Below are 16,677 nucleotides of genomic sequence, written 5' to 3' on the forward strand. Positions count from 1 at the left end.
GAATTTGAGCAAACTCTAGGAGATAGTGGAGGACAGAGAAGCCTAGTGCACTGTAGTCCATGGGGGTCACAAAGAGTCGGATATGACTTAGGGACTGAGTGGCAACAACAGTAATTGTAGAACCTTTGCTTAGAGGTATTGAGTTTGGGTGGAGAAGGCAATGGCACCCCACTCCAGTACTCTTGCTTGGAAAATCCCATGGACGGAGGAGCCTGTTAGGCTGCAACCCATGGGGTCTCTAAGAGTCGGACACGACAGAGCGACTTCACTTTCACTTTTCACTTTCATGCATTGGAGAAGGAAATGGCAACCCACTCCAGTGGTCTTGCCTGGAGAATCCCAGGGACGGGGAGCCTGGTGGGCTGCCGTCTATGGGGTTGCACAGAGTCGGACATGACTGAAGTGACTTAGCATAGCATAGCACAGCATTGAGTTTGGGAAGGTGAGAAATTGTGATAATAAGAACCTTGAAAGAATGAATTAAAATTTTTTTCTATTGGAGTATACTTAATTTACAATGTTGTGTTGGCTTCAGGTGTACAGCAGAGTGATTTTATTATGTAATACACATACATATGTTCATTCTTTTTTAGATTCTTTTCTCATATAGTTTATCACAGAATATTGAGTAGAGTTTCCTGTGGTATATAGTAGGTTCTTAAAATTATGGACCACTTTATAAATTTGCATGTGGGCAGGGGCCCATGCTCATCTTCTCTGTATCCTTCCAATGTTAGTATGTGTGCTGCCTAAGTGAGCACTAAATGGATTGTTTTCATCTGGATAAAACCCCCATTTTTCCTGCTGTACTATCCCATGTCATCCATGTTTTTTATTTTTTTTGCTTTCCATCCTTTTGAATGTCAGGCCAACTTGGAGAAACCCACGGGTCTTCCCGTGGACTGGCCTCAGGGAGGGGGCATGCAGCTTCTGAGTGGGTTTCCAGGCTGCCGGGGTAGATGAACGTGGCTGTCTTCACTCTCCAGTGGAGCGTGAAGCCGAAGGGAGGCCTTGGGAGGCAGCCACTCACTCAGACCCAGGCAGCCCGGGGGCTGAGGCTGCTGGCAGGGTTGTCATTATGCTAATGGCATCTGTGGAGCCAGAACCAGTGGCCCCTTGGGGAAGCAAGCTCTTGAAGGACCATTTGAAGTCTTTGTGCTATCAGTTTGAAGGCGTGTGACGCCCGTACTTGGCACCTCCTAATTGATTTTATTTTACGCTCGCATAGAGAGCAGTGGTCCAAACACCAGAGGCCTTGCAACTCTAACAGAAATCTAAGGAGAGGCAGTGCATTAGAGGTGGTCGTTGAGTGCAGAGGTTCAGATTTTGGACTCTGGAGACACACTGCCTGAATTCGCATCTCAGTCTTTGGCTTCGTTGGCTGTGTGAGTTTAGCCAGGTGACTTTACCTCTCTGCTTCCCTTTCCTCATCTCTAAAGCAGGAGGGATAGTAGTGCCACCTGTAGAGGTTCATTTGAAGTATAAAATAGGTTAGTACATATAAAACAGTTCACACTCAACACATAAAATGCTCCATAAATAGTAGGGAGAAAGTTTTGGAGACTGTTTGCATGGAAAACAGAGCAGTCCTGAGTGAGTCTTGATTGACTGCTTAGCAGCCAGATGCCCTTGGATAAGTCATACATTCTTTCTGCCCTTGAATGAAATGTGATCACCTGAGAAAGCCCCTGAAGTGATGTCCGGTATATCAGAGGTGCTTAGTAAATGGCACTTTCTTTTCCTTTGGGCCTCAGTTTTCCCATCTGTAAAGTGAAGGTGCTGGAGGTCTTTTCTGTCTTTCACTGCTTAAGAACTGGAGTCTAACACCGGCATCCTGATTAAAAAGAGCCTCTTGCAAGGTGAACCAAAGCTTCAGGATGAGTAGGGCTCCCTCAGCGTTTAGGATTGTTAGCCAACAGAGTTGCCATCCATTGTCATCCACGGTTGAGGGCAGGATTCTAAAGGAATGGGCACACGAAGGAGGCTGCATAGGGAGGTGGTAGTGGGTTCCAAAGCATTTTGCCACTAAGTAGCTGCCTGGTCTAAAGTCCCCCAGCCTTTAGCTTCTCCAGCTGGGAAAACAAGAGAGAGCCCCTTTTGAAGATTCTAAGGATCGGAGGATAATAAAGCAATGGGGTCTGGGAAATTCAAGAGAAAGTGGGGGTTAGAAATGGAAGAGCCCTGGTAATAAACTTCATCTGTCTCATAGCTTCTTATGTTGGGAAATTGATGGTACAAGTGCTATCATTTTCCCAGTTCCTTGAGGAGGAGGGTGAGAGACCCCTGCTTGCAAGGTCTCACAGAGAGTCAGCAGCAGAATCAGGTCTTTTTTTTTCTTTTCATTTTTATTTATTTATTTATTTGGCTGCACCGGGTCTTCGTTTCTGCACTCAGCTTTCTCTAGTTGTGGTGAGCAGGGGCTACTCTCTGGCTGTGGCGCACAGGCTTCTCACTGCAGTGGCTTCTCTTGTTGCAGTCAGTTCAGTCTCTCAGTTGTATCTGACTCTTTGCCACCCCATGAATCACAGCACACCAGGCCTCCTTGTCCATCACCAACTCCCGGAGTCCACTCAAACTCACGTCCATCAAGTTGGTGATGCCATACAGCCATCTCATCCTCTGTCGTCCCTTTTCTCCTCCTGCCCCCAATCCCTCCCTGCATCAGAGCCTTTTCCAATGAGTCAACTCTTCGCATGAGGTGGCCAAAGTACTGGAGTTTCAGCTTTAGTATCACTCCTTCCAAAGAAATCCCAGGGCTGATCTTCTTTAGAATGGACTGGTTGGATGTCCTTGCAGTCCAAGTTGCAGAGCATGGGCTTAATTGCTCCAAGGCATATGGGATCTTTCTGGACTGGTTATTGAACCCGTGTCCCCTGCACTGGCAGGCAGATTCTTAACTACTGCCCTCTTCTCCTTGCCTCTTCCATCCTCCATTGCCCATCCCAAAATAACTCAGCCCTTTGGCTAAGCTATCAGGATGTTCTAAGTTGGTTCTGCTTGCAGTGAAGACCACCACAGAAGTCCATAATCAGGTCTTAAACCTGGGTTTGCTGACTCCCATTCCAGTGCTCTTTTTCCAGGAGACTGGGTTAAACCTCAGGGTAGCTGGATGCTGATATCGGTTCTACCAGAAGTGGGCCTTGTGATTTGGGGACAACTTGTTAGTCTCTCCAAGCTTTTTTCATCTGTGAAGTGAGGGCTTTTCACAAGATTGACTTGAAAGTCCTTTTCAGCTCTAAAGTTCTAGAAGCCTCTTTCTGCCCATCAGACTCGCCTCTGCTGTCCTCCAAAGAGCAAAGATGGACTTGACAAAGTCTTCATTAGGGCCCCATGGACTTGACACTTCCTTGAAGACTATGTGTGAACACTGCTTCTATTCCTGGGTAGGGAAGTTGGCTATAGAAGCCAGCTCCTTGGGTGCCCTAATTCCACTTTAGGAAGAATGAACATATTGTTTTAATTAATCATATGAAGGCAAAATTAGCATGATTGTGTGAAAGGTGTTGTAAATCATCCCGATCCACATCACTGAGCAAAGAGCGTTTAGTTATTCCGGAGTTGTTAAAGATTTTATCTACCCAAGTGAAAATTCAATTAGTACTAGCTTCAGCTTCTATAAAACTAAGGATTTTCCACTGTGGGAAAGTACTCTTTGTGTGTGTGAATACCACCTTATGCCACTTTGATAAATTACTGTAATTAACTGTATCCTACGCAAGCTAAACAAAATTTACTGAACTGTTGTTGTATAAAAGGGATATCTTCTCTTCTCTTGTTGGGGAGATTACTCTAATCTGTACATGATATTGCCTCAAATTTCATGCCTTTTATGCTGAGCTTTGAAAACACCGGCAGCATTCTAGCTGGCACCAGTAAAACACAGTTGGTTTCCATCACACTCCGCCTTTCCCCTCCTGGTGTAGAGACATCAGCTATGGGTTTCACTAAGATTCAATTAAATGTGCTATGTTTAATTAGCTAGCTGGAGAAACACTGCAAGCAGAACCAACTTAGAACATCCTGATAGCTTAGCCAAAGGGCTGAGTTATTTTGGGACGGGCAAAGGAGGATGGAAGGGGCAAGGAGAAGAGGGCAGGGGGCCTTGCTCACAGGTCTCTGGCACAAACTCTCTGCTTTGGCCATGTGTCCATCCTTTTCTTGTATCTGGCTCCGTCCTGCCTCTCTCCTCCCCTCCCACCCAAATCTTACCTGTACTTTAAGGCCAAACCCTTCCTCCTTTCAGGGACCTTCCAGAGAGATTTGTAGGTATGTTTTGCTTTGTTGGACATGCCAAGTTCTCTCCCCTGATTTATCATCTCATCTCTTCAGGGGTTCTCTGACTGTTTCTCCTTCTTCTCCCTCCATGGGGTTCTAGTTCTCAGTGAGGGAATGCAGTAGAAATTGGCAAGATTCCTGATGGAATGATCCAGTTTCTTCCTGAACTTCATTATCCCAACTGTCCAATTCTCAACTCTTTGGGGGTAAAGCTCTTAGAACAAGGTCACTCAGAACCAGCTTGTTTTGTGTGGAGTGGTCATTTTTGGAGGATTTCTCAAGTTGTTTTTAGTGGCACTACTGCTACCATTCTTAGCTAACACTGAATATATGCTATGTGCCAAGTCTGTTGCAAAGAACTTTGTATGCGTTCTCTTATTTGTCCGTCCTGGGACTCTATGAGATGGATGTTGCTATCCCCAGTTTATAAAAATGGAAGCTCAGAGAGGTAGATCAGCTTGTTAAAGGTCACATAGTTAGAAAGGGTTAGAACCAATCTTTGAAGCCATGTGTTTTCACTACAGGCTGTGTCTTAGCTACTGAGCAAAACTGCTTCCCATGCTAATAACTATGAAAATATTTAAGTGTTTCAGTTACTTACTTGCTCACCTTCTGGCTTTGTTGTATTGTAAGGTGCTGCCCTGGCCAGGTGAGAAAGTCTTACCAGTTAGTGCCTGGGAACTGTGTGTGACCCAGAGGATTGACATAAGTTGTATTATACACGTAAGTGTCATCTATCATCTCTGTTGCAAGGGAGGAAAGCTTGGGAACACTTGAACCATCCTGTTGGTCTTTATGATCAGGCGCTTCGTGTGCCTTGGTAGTTTAGCCTTTGTATCACTGTAACCATTCCAGTATGGTGACGAGATTCCATCTCACATGGCCTGGGTGAGTAAATTCATGGTGAGGTTTTCTTCCCCAGAGGCATTATTCTATGCCATAGATATCCCTACTTTTAAGGTAAGAATGAGGAGGCTAAGCTGTCCAAATGCCCGAGTGTATTCTGTAATATGTGTATGATAGCCAAGGACCTCACAAGAGGAGTTTCAAGGGTTGAATGAGGCTTTGGAGGTACAGTGGTCTTAAAAACAGAGAAAGGTAAGTTGTGGATAGGAGAGATCTTTATTGGTGTAGTAACTGTTGGTGTCTTTCTTGGCCAGGGAACTGATATTCCCTCTCTTAATCAGTAGCCACACCCTGACTTTCCCCTGCTCTCTGGGGCATCACCTCCTCGCAGGTATGTGGGGTGCAGCCCCACTCCTCATGCTTAACTCCACAGGTGAGTTTATAGGGGCTCAGAAAGTTGTGCCACATCCCTCTCCCCACTTCACCATGGCCCGGCTGACTCTAGAAATGTATGAAAAAGAAGTTAATTCCACATACACCGTGAGCAAATATTTGCCTTCCGTCTGCGGACCATCCAACAGTGTGCCTAGTTTTGTGATCTAAAACAAACTGTAATCGCTGAACAAACAGCGCTACATAATCTTCTCGGTGATGATTTTGAATGGCTCTACAGAGTTTTGTTAAGTGTATTGTGAGACAATAGAAAATATATACATTGGTCTTTGTCCCCCACTCCTGATGCAGAACTTCCGAAACCCTTCTAAATTCCCAAGTGCTAAGAGCACTAGGAGTATCTTTTGTTCTGGCAGTTGATCAGGTTAGATCCCAGGGTCAGGACGATTCCCTGGAGGAGGGTATGGCAACCCACTCCAGTATTCTGGCCTGAAGAATCCCATGGACAGAGATGCCTGGCTGACTACTGTCCATATGGTCACAAAGAGTCGGATACAACTAAGCAACTAACACTTTCACTTACCTGACTCAGGATTCCTAAATCCCTTGGCATTTCGGGTGTTAGGAGTGTCTTTTGCTCTAATGAGGCAACTCTGAATGGACTCCTAGATGGCTCATGGATGGGGGCTGGTCACCAGAAAGACCAAGCCCATGATTAGAAGCTTAGAATTTTCAGCCACATACACCACCTCTCTAATAATTGATCATGCCTATGTGAGGCAGCCTTCACAAACTTCCAATAGGATGGGATTCAGAGAATTTCCAGGTGGGTGAATGCATCTACATACTTTGAGAGTGATGCATGCCACCTCCATGGAAACAGAAGCTCCTGTGCTAGAAATTCCTGCAGACCTCTCCCTGTGTATCTCTTCATCTGGCTGTTCATCTGTATCGTTTATCATATCCTTTTTACTTAATAAGCTGGTAAATGTGAGTGAGTGTTTCCCTCAGTTCTGAGATCTGCTTTAGCAAATAATGAATCCAAAGGGGAAGAGGTCATGAGAATCTCTGATTTGTAGCCAGACAGAAGTTGTGGGTAGCCTGGGGACTTGCTTCTTGCCATTGGCATCTGAAGTAGGGGTAGTCTCATGGTGCTGAGCCTTTAACCTGTGGGATCTGATGCCATCTTCAGGAAGACAGTGTCTGAATCGTGTTCAATTGTAGGGTCATCCAGCTGGTGTCATCAACAATGGCTAGGTGGGGAAAACTCCACACATCTGGTGTCACAAGTGTTGTGAGAGTAAAGGAGAGACTCCGGAGGAAGACTAGGTTCTTTCTAACTCATGCACATACCTGGAGTTCCTTAGCCTCACCCTTCCTGTGTTGTTTTCAGTTGTCCACTGTTAGAAATGAATCTGTTCATGCGCTCAACAGATATTTATTGAACCACTTGAGTAGTGGGGTTCGTGAATGAGGGAGGCATGGCCCTTTGATCTGGTGAAACAGACAAGCAAGTGACTAGTGTGAATAAAACGTTGTTCAATTGCTAAGTCGTGCTCCATGGACTGTAGCATGCCAAGCCCCTCTGTCCTCCACTATCTCCCAGAGTTTGCTCCAATTCATATCTAACCATCTCATCTTATGCCTCCCCCTTCTTTTGCCTGGTCTTTCCCAGCATCAGGGTCTTTGCCAATGAGTCAGCTTAGCTCTTCGTGTCAGGTGGCCAATGCCAATGCTATAGATAAATCAGATAGCGATGAGAGTGAGCTTAATAGTGAGTGAGTGGGGAAGGGGCATCCATTGTAGGCAGGATTGAGAAAAAAAGAAAAGTTTCTCTTCGAAAGCAAGGGCTCAACTGAGAACTAAGGGGAAAGACGCATCTGCAAATGGTAAATGTTGGGAAGGAAAATACTCCTGGACGAGAGAGGTCCCAGGTCAGGAGAGGAGTTGTGTGTTTAAGGAACTAATACATACCTAGCTGGAGAAGGGAGAGTCAGGAACCAGGATTTACAGGGCTTTCAGGTGATGATAAGAAATCTGTATCATTAGATTCTAATAAAACATTTCACATTAGAATAATGCTTGTAAGCCCTCATAGTGTGTTGCTATCCCTGTGTTATGATGCAAACCCCATTAGTGTTATCTTCAATTTATAGATGAGGCAACCAGAGAGGTTAAATCACATCCCTGAAATTCCACCATAAATCAGCATCTGAGCAGCAAGTGGAGACGAAGTCTACAACACACCTTAGCTCTCTTTGCTGTTTTGCTGCGCATTTCTCCAAATGAAACTTTGGATGCTTTATTGGCCTCTGTCCAGAGATTTATACTTACTATGCAGTGTCCTTTCATAGTCAACTGGCTGTGTTAAGGAGATTGCAAGGGGGTGGGGGAGAGAAGAAGATTGAGTAAACCCAGCTTCATTAAAACTACAGGAATTATTACCTGGTAGTTCTTTCAAACGGCCAACAGGGCAGTATCAAGCTGGAAACTCAATAGGGTTTCTAATTTGTCAACAGAACACAGCACAGCCCTGAGAGGCAGCCCTGAGGGAGGAGGATTTTAAATGGAAAGAAAGAACTCTGCAGAACTGAAGGACAAGAGGAGGTTGTTCAATCTGTTTGCAGCAGAACAAAATGAACTTAGGGCTTTGTTTCAGAAATGCCAGGGAATTATAGACTTCCAGGGTGGAAAAGGATTTTCAAGTTTACTCTGTCTTCCCTTGCCCTGTGATGGTTGAATCACCACCACATGACCACCAAATCTTAGTCCCAGCAGCTCCATGGTCAGACAGCCATTGCCTCTGGAGGCAACTCATTCCAACAGCCATTCACTTGATCAACAAATATTAATTAAGCACCAAGTAGAGGGTCGGACACGACTGAGTGACTTCACTTTCACTTTTCACTTTCATGCATTGGAGAAGGAAATGGCAACCCACTCTAGTGTTCTTGTCTGGAGAATCCCAGGCACAGGGGAGCCTGGTGGGCAGCCATCTATGGGGTCACATATAGAGACAGACACAACTGAAGCGACTTAGCAGCAGCAGCAGCCCTCATACCTTGAGGATGTATTTTCCTGCTATTTTCTAACTAAAACTGAGCTGTAACACGGAGTTGTAACACTAATCTGTCTAAAAGTTATAACATGGTCTGTTCGAGACCCAAGAGCTGTAACACAGTCTGTCCAAGAACAGTGATGTGCTGAGGGCTTTAATGTCTGTTGCTTCAAATCTTTGTTGTGATGAGACAGAACCGAGGAGATTACACTCTCCTGACATAATTGCAACTTACATGGTCTGTTTCGGGTTGAATTGTCTTCTCCAAAATGCTTATGTTGAAATTCTAATCCCTAGTATCTTAGAATGTGACCTTATTGGAAGACAGGCTCTTCACAGAGATAATCAAGTTAAAATGAAATCATTAGGGTGGGCCCTAATTTGACATGAGTGGTGTCCTTATAAAAAGGCAAATCTGGACACTGAGATATGAGTAGAGGGAAGAGAGTATGAAGAGATAAGGAGAAGATGGTCATCTACAAGCCAAGGAGAGAGGCCTGGAAGAGATGCTCCCCTCTCTGTTTCAGTAGGAATGAACCCTGCTTCCACGTTGGTCCTGAAATCATGTAACTCAGATTGGTACTTGTACCTAGCCAAAACCCAGACTGGGACTTGAACCCATAACCTTTTAACTGAGATCACATAAGGTCTCAGAACTTAATGAAGCTCAGGTTCTTCCTGTCTCATTGTAGAAAGAATTCAGTGGGAGACAAAATAATAGGTTAGAAGTGAATTTATTTAGAGAGAAACGCTCTACAGACAAAGCATGGGCCATCTCAAAGTGCGAATGACACCAGGGTGTACAGGGTTGTTGATTCTTATCAGTTCAGTTCAGTTCAGTCGCTCAGTCATGTCCGACTCTTTGCGACCCCATGAATCGTAGCATACCAGGCCTCCCTGTCCATCACCAACTCCCAGATTTCACTCAAACTCATGTCCATCGAGTTAGTGATGCCATCCAGCCATCTCATCCTCTGTCATCCCCTTCTTCTGCCCCCAATCCCTCCCAGCATCAGAGTCTTTTCCAATGAGTCAACTCTTTGCATGAGGTGGCCAAAGTACTGGAGTTTCAGCTTTGGCATCATTCCTTCCAAAGAACACCCAGGTGTTGGTTCTTATAGGGGTAAGTAATTCCATAGGCTAATGAGTGGGAGAATTTTTCCAGCTATTTTGGGGAAGGGGTTGGGATTTCCAGGAATTGGGCCGCTGCCAACATTTTGGCCTTTATGGTTGGCCTTGAAACTGTCATGGCACCTGTGGGTGTGTCATTTAGCTTGCTGATGTATTACAGTGAGCCTATACTGAGGCCCAACGTCTAGTGGAAATCGACTTGTCTGCCATCTTGGACCCATTTGGTTTTAATCAGTTTATGTTGTGTCCTCAGGCTATGCCATTCTTTCAGAGGTTGTGCCCTGACCTCGTCCCTCCTTTTGCACAACTGTGAGATGATAAATTTCTGTCCTTTAGGCCTCCTGGTCTGTGGTACTTTGTTGTGGCAACCTAGCAAATGAATACAATGTCATAAAAACCAAATGTACTGTGAGAGAAAATCATGGAATTGAGGGGTGCAAATATAGTTAAGATTTGGGGGTTCACAAAGGGGTCCTGGAGGAAGTGATATGGAACCTGAAGCCTGAGGTGTCCCTATTGCCTCTTTCATCCCCACTCTCACCATATCACCTCTTGCTCACTCGACTCCAGCCACACCGGCCATGTTGCTATTCTTCAAACACACAGGGATGTTCCCACTCAGGGTCTCTGCTATAGCTGTTTCCTCTCCTAAAACACTACCCTCCCCCCCACCCCCCCGCAATATTCTCTGAATTTCCTCACGTCCCTCAAGTTTTGGCTCAAGTATCCAACTTCTCAGTGAGGCCTGCCATCCCCTTATCCACCATGTCCATCATCGTGAGGCCTGCCATTACCATGTTCATTGTACTTAAAATGGTATCGTCCCCTCTTGCCCAGAACCCCCAATTCTCCTTTCCTTGCTGAACGTCTCTATTTGTATTCCAGAGAACCTGTCCCCTAACATGCCAGATCACTTATTCATTTATTATGTTCATTGTTTATAATGTTGATCTATGGTTAGAATTTAAGTTCCACGGGTGCAGTGATTTTTGTCTGTTTCGCTTGGAATTCTTGTTTTGCTTGGAATACTTCTGTATTCTAAGCACCCAGAACAGTACCTGATGTGAAGTGGGCATGCAACAATACATAGTTGTTAAATGAATCTATGAATAAGGCCTGTGGGGAGTCAGGAAGAGTGTTTGAGGCTGAAGAATGTGCACACATACTGGCCCAGATGCAAGAAAGAGCTCAGTGTGCTCATGGATCAGAAAAGGGGGGGTAGCCAAGGGAAGAGTGATGAGACATGACCCTGGAGAGCGGGCAGGAGCCAGATCTGTGGACATCTCTGATTCTTAGGAATTGTTTTCCTTATACTGGGTTATGATCAATCTTCTTTCAGATACTACTCCTAGTCTTAGTTCCCTAACTTGGAGTAACATCAAAGAAATCTTTTAACTTATGGTGGCTCATTAGATATTTGAAAGTTAAATATCATGATCACTTTCCACCTCTGAGTATTCTCCAGTTGCTTTGGCAGGGTGTCTTTTAAAAAATGTTAATAAATACAAATTTATTTATTGCTCACACAGGATTTAATTCAGTGTTTTTGATTGGCAGGAGGCTCTTCTCCAAGTGATAATTCAGAGACCAGACTCTGCTCTGCTGTCTTCAACAGTTGGCTTCTGCATTCACCACGGAAGGAGAAAGAGCATGAAGAATGGCATGTGGGAGATTATTAGGGACCAAGCCTGGAGGAGTGTTACATCATTTATACCCAGATTCCATTGGCTAGAACTCAGTCCATGGCCACACTGAACAGCAAAGATGGCTGGCAAACGTGATCTAGCTGTGTGTCCTGGAAGAGCTACTAGGTTTTGTAGTCGGCCAGCAATCTCTGAAAAAATATGTTTCTTGGATTAAGCCTCATCCTCCCTGACCTGATTCCTTTCCAACAAGGGTAGCTTTTGAATCTTCCCACCCTCTAGTCACTCCCCTCTTCTTATGCATTGATTTGTCAGTGTTCCTCTGAAAATGCATGGCATTCAGGAGTAGTCTGAGCTGGGTAGACGTGGAGGGTGAGGCTGCTAGCTCTTAGGCTCTTTACTCTCGGCCCTCAGGACCTAGGAGGGGTGTCAGGGGTCCCTTTCCTTTCCATTTCTTCTCCCTCTCTGCCTGCTCAGAGAGGTTTCATGGGCCCTTGTCCTGAAAGAGACATCTCCCTTTCCACCCCCCACCCCCACCACTCACACATATTTAGAGATGATAAATGGCACTGCTTATAGCATGGGCTTCAGCATCTGATAGACCTGGGTTGGAGTTCTGCCCCCTCCCCTTTCTTACTAGCTGTATGCTGCTGCTGCTGCTAAGTCGCTTCAGTCGTGTCCGTGACCCCATAGACGGCAGCCCACCAGGCTCCACCATCCTTGGGATTCTCCAGGCAAGAACACTCGAGTGGGTTGCCATTTCCTTCTCCAATGCATGAAAGTGAAAAGTGAAAGTGAAGTCCCTCAGTCGTGTCCGACTCTTTGCGACCCCATAGACTGTAGCCTACCAGGCTCCTCCGTCCATGGGATTTTCCAGGCATGAGTACTGGAGTGGGTTGCCATTGCCTTCTCCGACTAGCTGTATGACTTTGAGCAAATATCTTAAACTCTTTAAACTGCAATTTCCTGCTCTGTAAAATGGAGGTGAGGATGATGATAATGATAATGATGGTGATGGTGGTGATACAGGATTTCTGTGATGAGTCAGTGAAATAATTGACTTAAAATGCTAGCACAGAGCCCGGCACATGGTCGAGGGCTCAGTAAGTAGGGGCTAATAATGATGACAATAGTTAACAACTTTCTCCTCTAGTCAAACAGACCTTTTCAAATAGTTCTTATTTCCTTCTGTTATATGTTCTCAGTTTTCCATCAGCTGTGCTATTCTTACCTCTCCTCTGTCAACCCAGATCTTCTCCTTAGATTTCTTCTTCTCAGCTTCTCCTTAGATGTCTAACTTTCTACCTTCCTAACTCAAAACTACACAGCTGCTATACCTTGTCTTTATTGAGAAATGAACGACAAGAGTAGATACTGAAGAGTTAGAGAAAATATATGGTGTCGGCTTTGCCCAAACCCCTTTCTCCTCTCACCTAGAAGCTACTGAAAATGTTTTATTCATGATACTGAGCCCGGGCTTCCCAATCCTTCTCTGTTGCAAACTCAAGACTCCCTCTGTTTGCTGAGAGAGCAGCCAGCACAGACAATTTTATGGTCTGACAGGCTGTTTGCAGAGTATATTTGGTAAGTCATTTTCTGTTTTCCAAAACTAATTAGAGATGGATAAATTTAAATGGTGGTAGAAGCCAACAATAAAACATCATGTCCTCATTAGCTGAAATAATCCTGTGGCTTCCCTTCTTATATGAAGGATCTTGACTCAGAAAAATTCGGTTCAGGCTGAGTGGTGTGCTGGAGCTGGTGCCTGCTTGCATGAGCCAATTGCATGCATCCCTTCCCAGCTCCACGTTCAGTGACATTGCCTCTGTGCCTTGGAATTGGCTCTGGTGGGAGTACTGAAAATGGGAAATTGGCAAGTGCTACAAATCAGGTCTCCACCCCAAGCTTGTTAAACAGGTACCCACACCCCACTGCTCCTGCTGTCATGCAGGGAGCAGGTCCAGCTCTCTTTGAGGCTTGCACATATAAACCATGAAGTGCCACGCATTGTTTTGATTCATAAAGTGCCTTTGGAAATAGTTTTTCTCCTCTTGGGCCCCAAGGCTTCTGTGAATGTCTGATAGAGGACTTTGCTTTGGTGAAAGAGATTGGACACTGGAAGCAGAGGCTGGGGATGGTGGTTTCCCTAGCAACCAGGTCAGGGAGTGGGACTGGAGAGGCATTTTTTAGAGACACACTTCTCCCATTGTAACGTGCAGGTGAATCACCCGGGCATCTTGTTAAAATGCAGATTCTGATTCAGTGGGTCTCAGCTAGTCCTGATATGTGTCATTTCTAATAAGCTCCCAGGTGGTGTCAGCGATGCCATGCACCATTCCATGAGTAACAGTGTTGACCCTGGACAGAGAAACCTAAAACTTTGCAAAAACTCACCGTATGTTAAGTCCACCAAAAGCCAAGGACTATCGCTTCTGCTCCAGCCTCAGACTTGCCAGTTTAGAGGGAGAGATGGTGTTTTAACTGTAGAAGCGCCAGTGCAGAATTAAGCAGAGCTGGGTTAAATCATCTCTACCAAATAATATGACTTCATCCAATTACTAACCTTTCCCGAGTCTCAGTTTCCCAAGCTGTAAAATGGGGCTAGGACTGCATGGGGTGGTTATGAGACTTCAGGGAGAGAAAGCAGGAAAGGGTTTACTGCAGGCTCTGCACTACTGCCCCTGGCTTCCCTATTTGTTTCCAGCCTAAGATCAAACAACTTTCTTTGGCAAAACCCCACCTTTTTAGCCTAAACTGTAATTTTTTAAATTATAAGAATTAATAATTACTGTTGCATAATTACAATTTTTAATTATAAAAAAGACAGTAAAGATATCATGTTCCCCCTACCTGGTGATCACACAGTTGATATTTTGGTATATTTCCTGCCAGGCTTTTTATATATTTTTTTATTTTACCACAAAAATGAGATGATATTCAACACATTGTTTTCTAACTAATTTTTTTTAATTTATAAGAAGTTTTTATTTTATATTGGAGTTTAGTTGATTAACAACCTGCTTTTTAGTTTAAAAATATACCTTTGGTAGGTTTTCATGTCTGTAGGCAGAAAAGAAATTGAAATTGCTCAATCGTGTGCAACTCTGTGCAACCCCAAGGACTGCAGCCCACCAGGCTCCTCTGTCCATGGAATTCTCTAGGCAGGAATACTGGAGTGGGTTGCCATTTCCTTCTCCAGGGGCTCTTCCTGGGGATCTATAGGCAGAGATCACTATTATAATTTTAATGGCTGTACACTGAACAGTCTTCTAAGGACTGGTGACAAAATCTGCCTATTGGATTCAGTTCACTTTTCAGAAGGAACATGCCAGGCTGTGGGAGCAGCATTCTGGAGTCTTCGTTTTGGTCTCTGCTGGAGTCTGAACACCTCCACATGACCTAGCATGAAGAAGGTCAAAAGTCACAATGTTCTGGACTTCAGGGAACCCCAGCTAAATGCAGAGGGACAGTAGGAGCTCCTCTCAAGGAGAACCCCAAATCAGTTCTGATCCAAGGACAAATCTGAGACTAGGGAATAACCAAGGAATCTGTAGTGATGGAGCTGCAGATCAAGTCACAGAATGAAAAATATTGAGTGAAGGAAGTGCCCCAGGACTCAAGAGATAATGAATTCAGCTCTCTGCATCCTCTTTCTCCAGCAGGCACTCTGGATGCTTTAACCAGGTCTCCCTGAGAACAGCTCTTCATGACCCTTTCAAATGCTGGAAGCTACTGTGGGGAGGAAGGCATTCATTTATCCATTCATCCCTTTAGTCTGTGAATGTTTTCTGAGCTCCTATTATGTACCAAACACTTTTCTGGGTCCAGAATGTTATGGTGAACAGAATAAACAAAATTCCTGCTCTCACAAATGGTGTGTTAGAATCTGGGACGTAGCCTACACCTCAGTCTAGTCCAGTTCAGTTCGTTTCAGTTGTGTCTGACACTTTGTGACTCCGTGGTGTACACCTCATTATTAATAAAACCAGGATGACTGTAGCCAGCAGTAAGTTCAAGGAAGGGAATGAAACAGGGTACCGTGGTGGAGAGTCACTGGGGCTGTTTAGACAGGCTAGTCAGGGCAGGCTTCTCTGAGGAGGGGTCTTTCAGGTGTGCTTTGAAGGATGGGAGGGTTTATTTTGAACCAGAGTCTGGCGCTTGAACTATGTTGTTGGAGACTAATCCTCTTGGCAGGGGCAAAGCTTTTCGAGTGTTCCAAGTGTGGGTGTTCCTTTTAAACTCTCAATCTTTTCTCCAGATAAGCCTATCCTGTTCTTTTAGCTGTTGGTCATGTGAACCAATTTAGCTCCACTCAGAATCCTTCTCTATCAACTACAGAGATCTGTCTGTCTTTCTTTCTATCTTTCCATCCATCTGTCTGTCCATCTGTTCGTCTATCTATCCATCTATCTATTCACTCATCTATCCATCTATCTTTCTATCCATATAAATCTGATACCCAAAATGAAGCATTATGTGTGACCACAAAGGATTATATTATGCCCTTTGTACTGGACTGTGCATTTTTTTTTTCATGCAGCTAAAGTAATAAGGATTATTTTTTTTAGTTGGGTACATCACATTGTTTTCTTAATTGAGCTTGCAGTCAAATAAATCACCCAAGTCCTTTATACATCTTGTAACTTCTGCTATGGAATTTTGGAAAGTAAATGCAGAGGCTTATATTTATTTGTATTTAAATTTAATCTTGTTAGTTTTAGCCTAATTTTTCAAGCTAGTCACTGTATTTTTGTTTCCTGGTTCTGTCAGTCAATGTCTTTCATTCCTTTAGCAGTTTATTGGGGAGGCTAAATGAGAAACCTGGGTAAGAGATGATGGCCGTTTGGCCTACAGCGGTAGGAATGGAAACAGAAGGATGAGGATAGATTCAGGATGTATTTGGAGGTTGGAGGAGGTAAGAAGAGAGGAACCAAGTGTCAAGTCCTGGGCCTGAGCTACAGGGCCATTATGGTACAACTAACTGAAATACGTAAGAATGTTAAGTGCTGAATGTGTGCATCACTCCCCACCAAATTCATATGTTGAAACCCTGTCCCCCAGTGTGCTGGTACTAGGAGGTGGGGTCTTTGGGAGGTGATCAGGGTTAACATGAGGGGGGAGCCCACGTGATGGGATTCGTGCCCTCAGGAGTCACGAGAGAACTTGCTTCCTCTTGCTGTCTGCCACTTGAGGTGTAATGAGACAGTCTGCAACCCACAAGAGGGCCCTCTCTCAGAACCCGACCATACTGGCACCTTGATATTGGATTCCCAGCCCCCAGAACTGTGAGAAAAGAAACAGCTGTTTATAGGCCACCCACTTTATAGTGCT

The 16,677-nt window shown here is 44.6% G+C and overlaps 1 pseudogene; it reads right to left on the bottom strand.

Moving 5' to 3' along the window:
• Positions 1–660: 660 nt before the first annotated feature.
• On the bottom strand, positions 661–761 carry LOC133252194 (U6 spliceosomal RNA; annotated as a pseudogene).
• Positions 762–16,677: the final 15,916 nt, after the last annotated feature.

Source organism: Bos javanicus, chromosome 7 (assembly GCF_032452875.1).
Source record: "Bos javanicus breed banteng chromosome 7, ARS-OSU_banteng_1.0, whole genome shotgun sequence".
Classification (NCBI taxonomy): domain Eukaryota; kingdom Metazoa; phylum Chordata; class Mammalia; order Artiodactyla; family Bovidae; genus Bos; species Bos javanicus.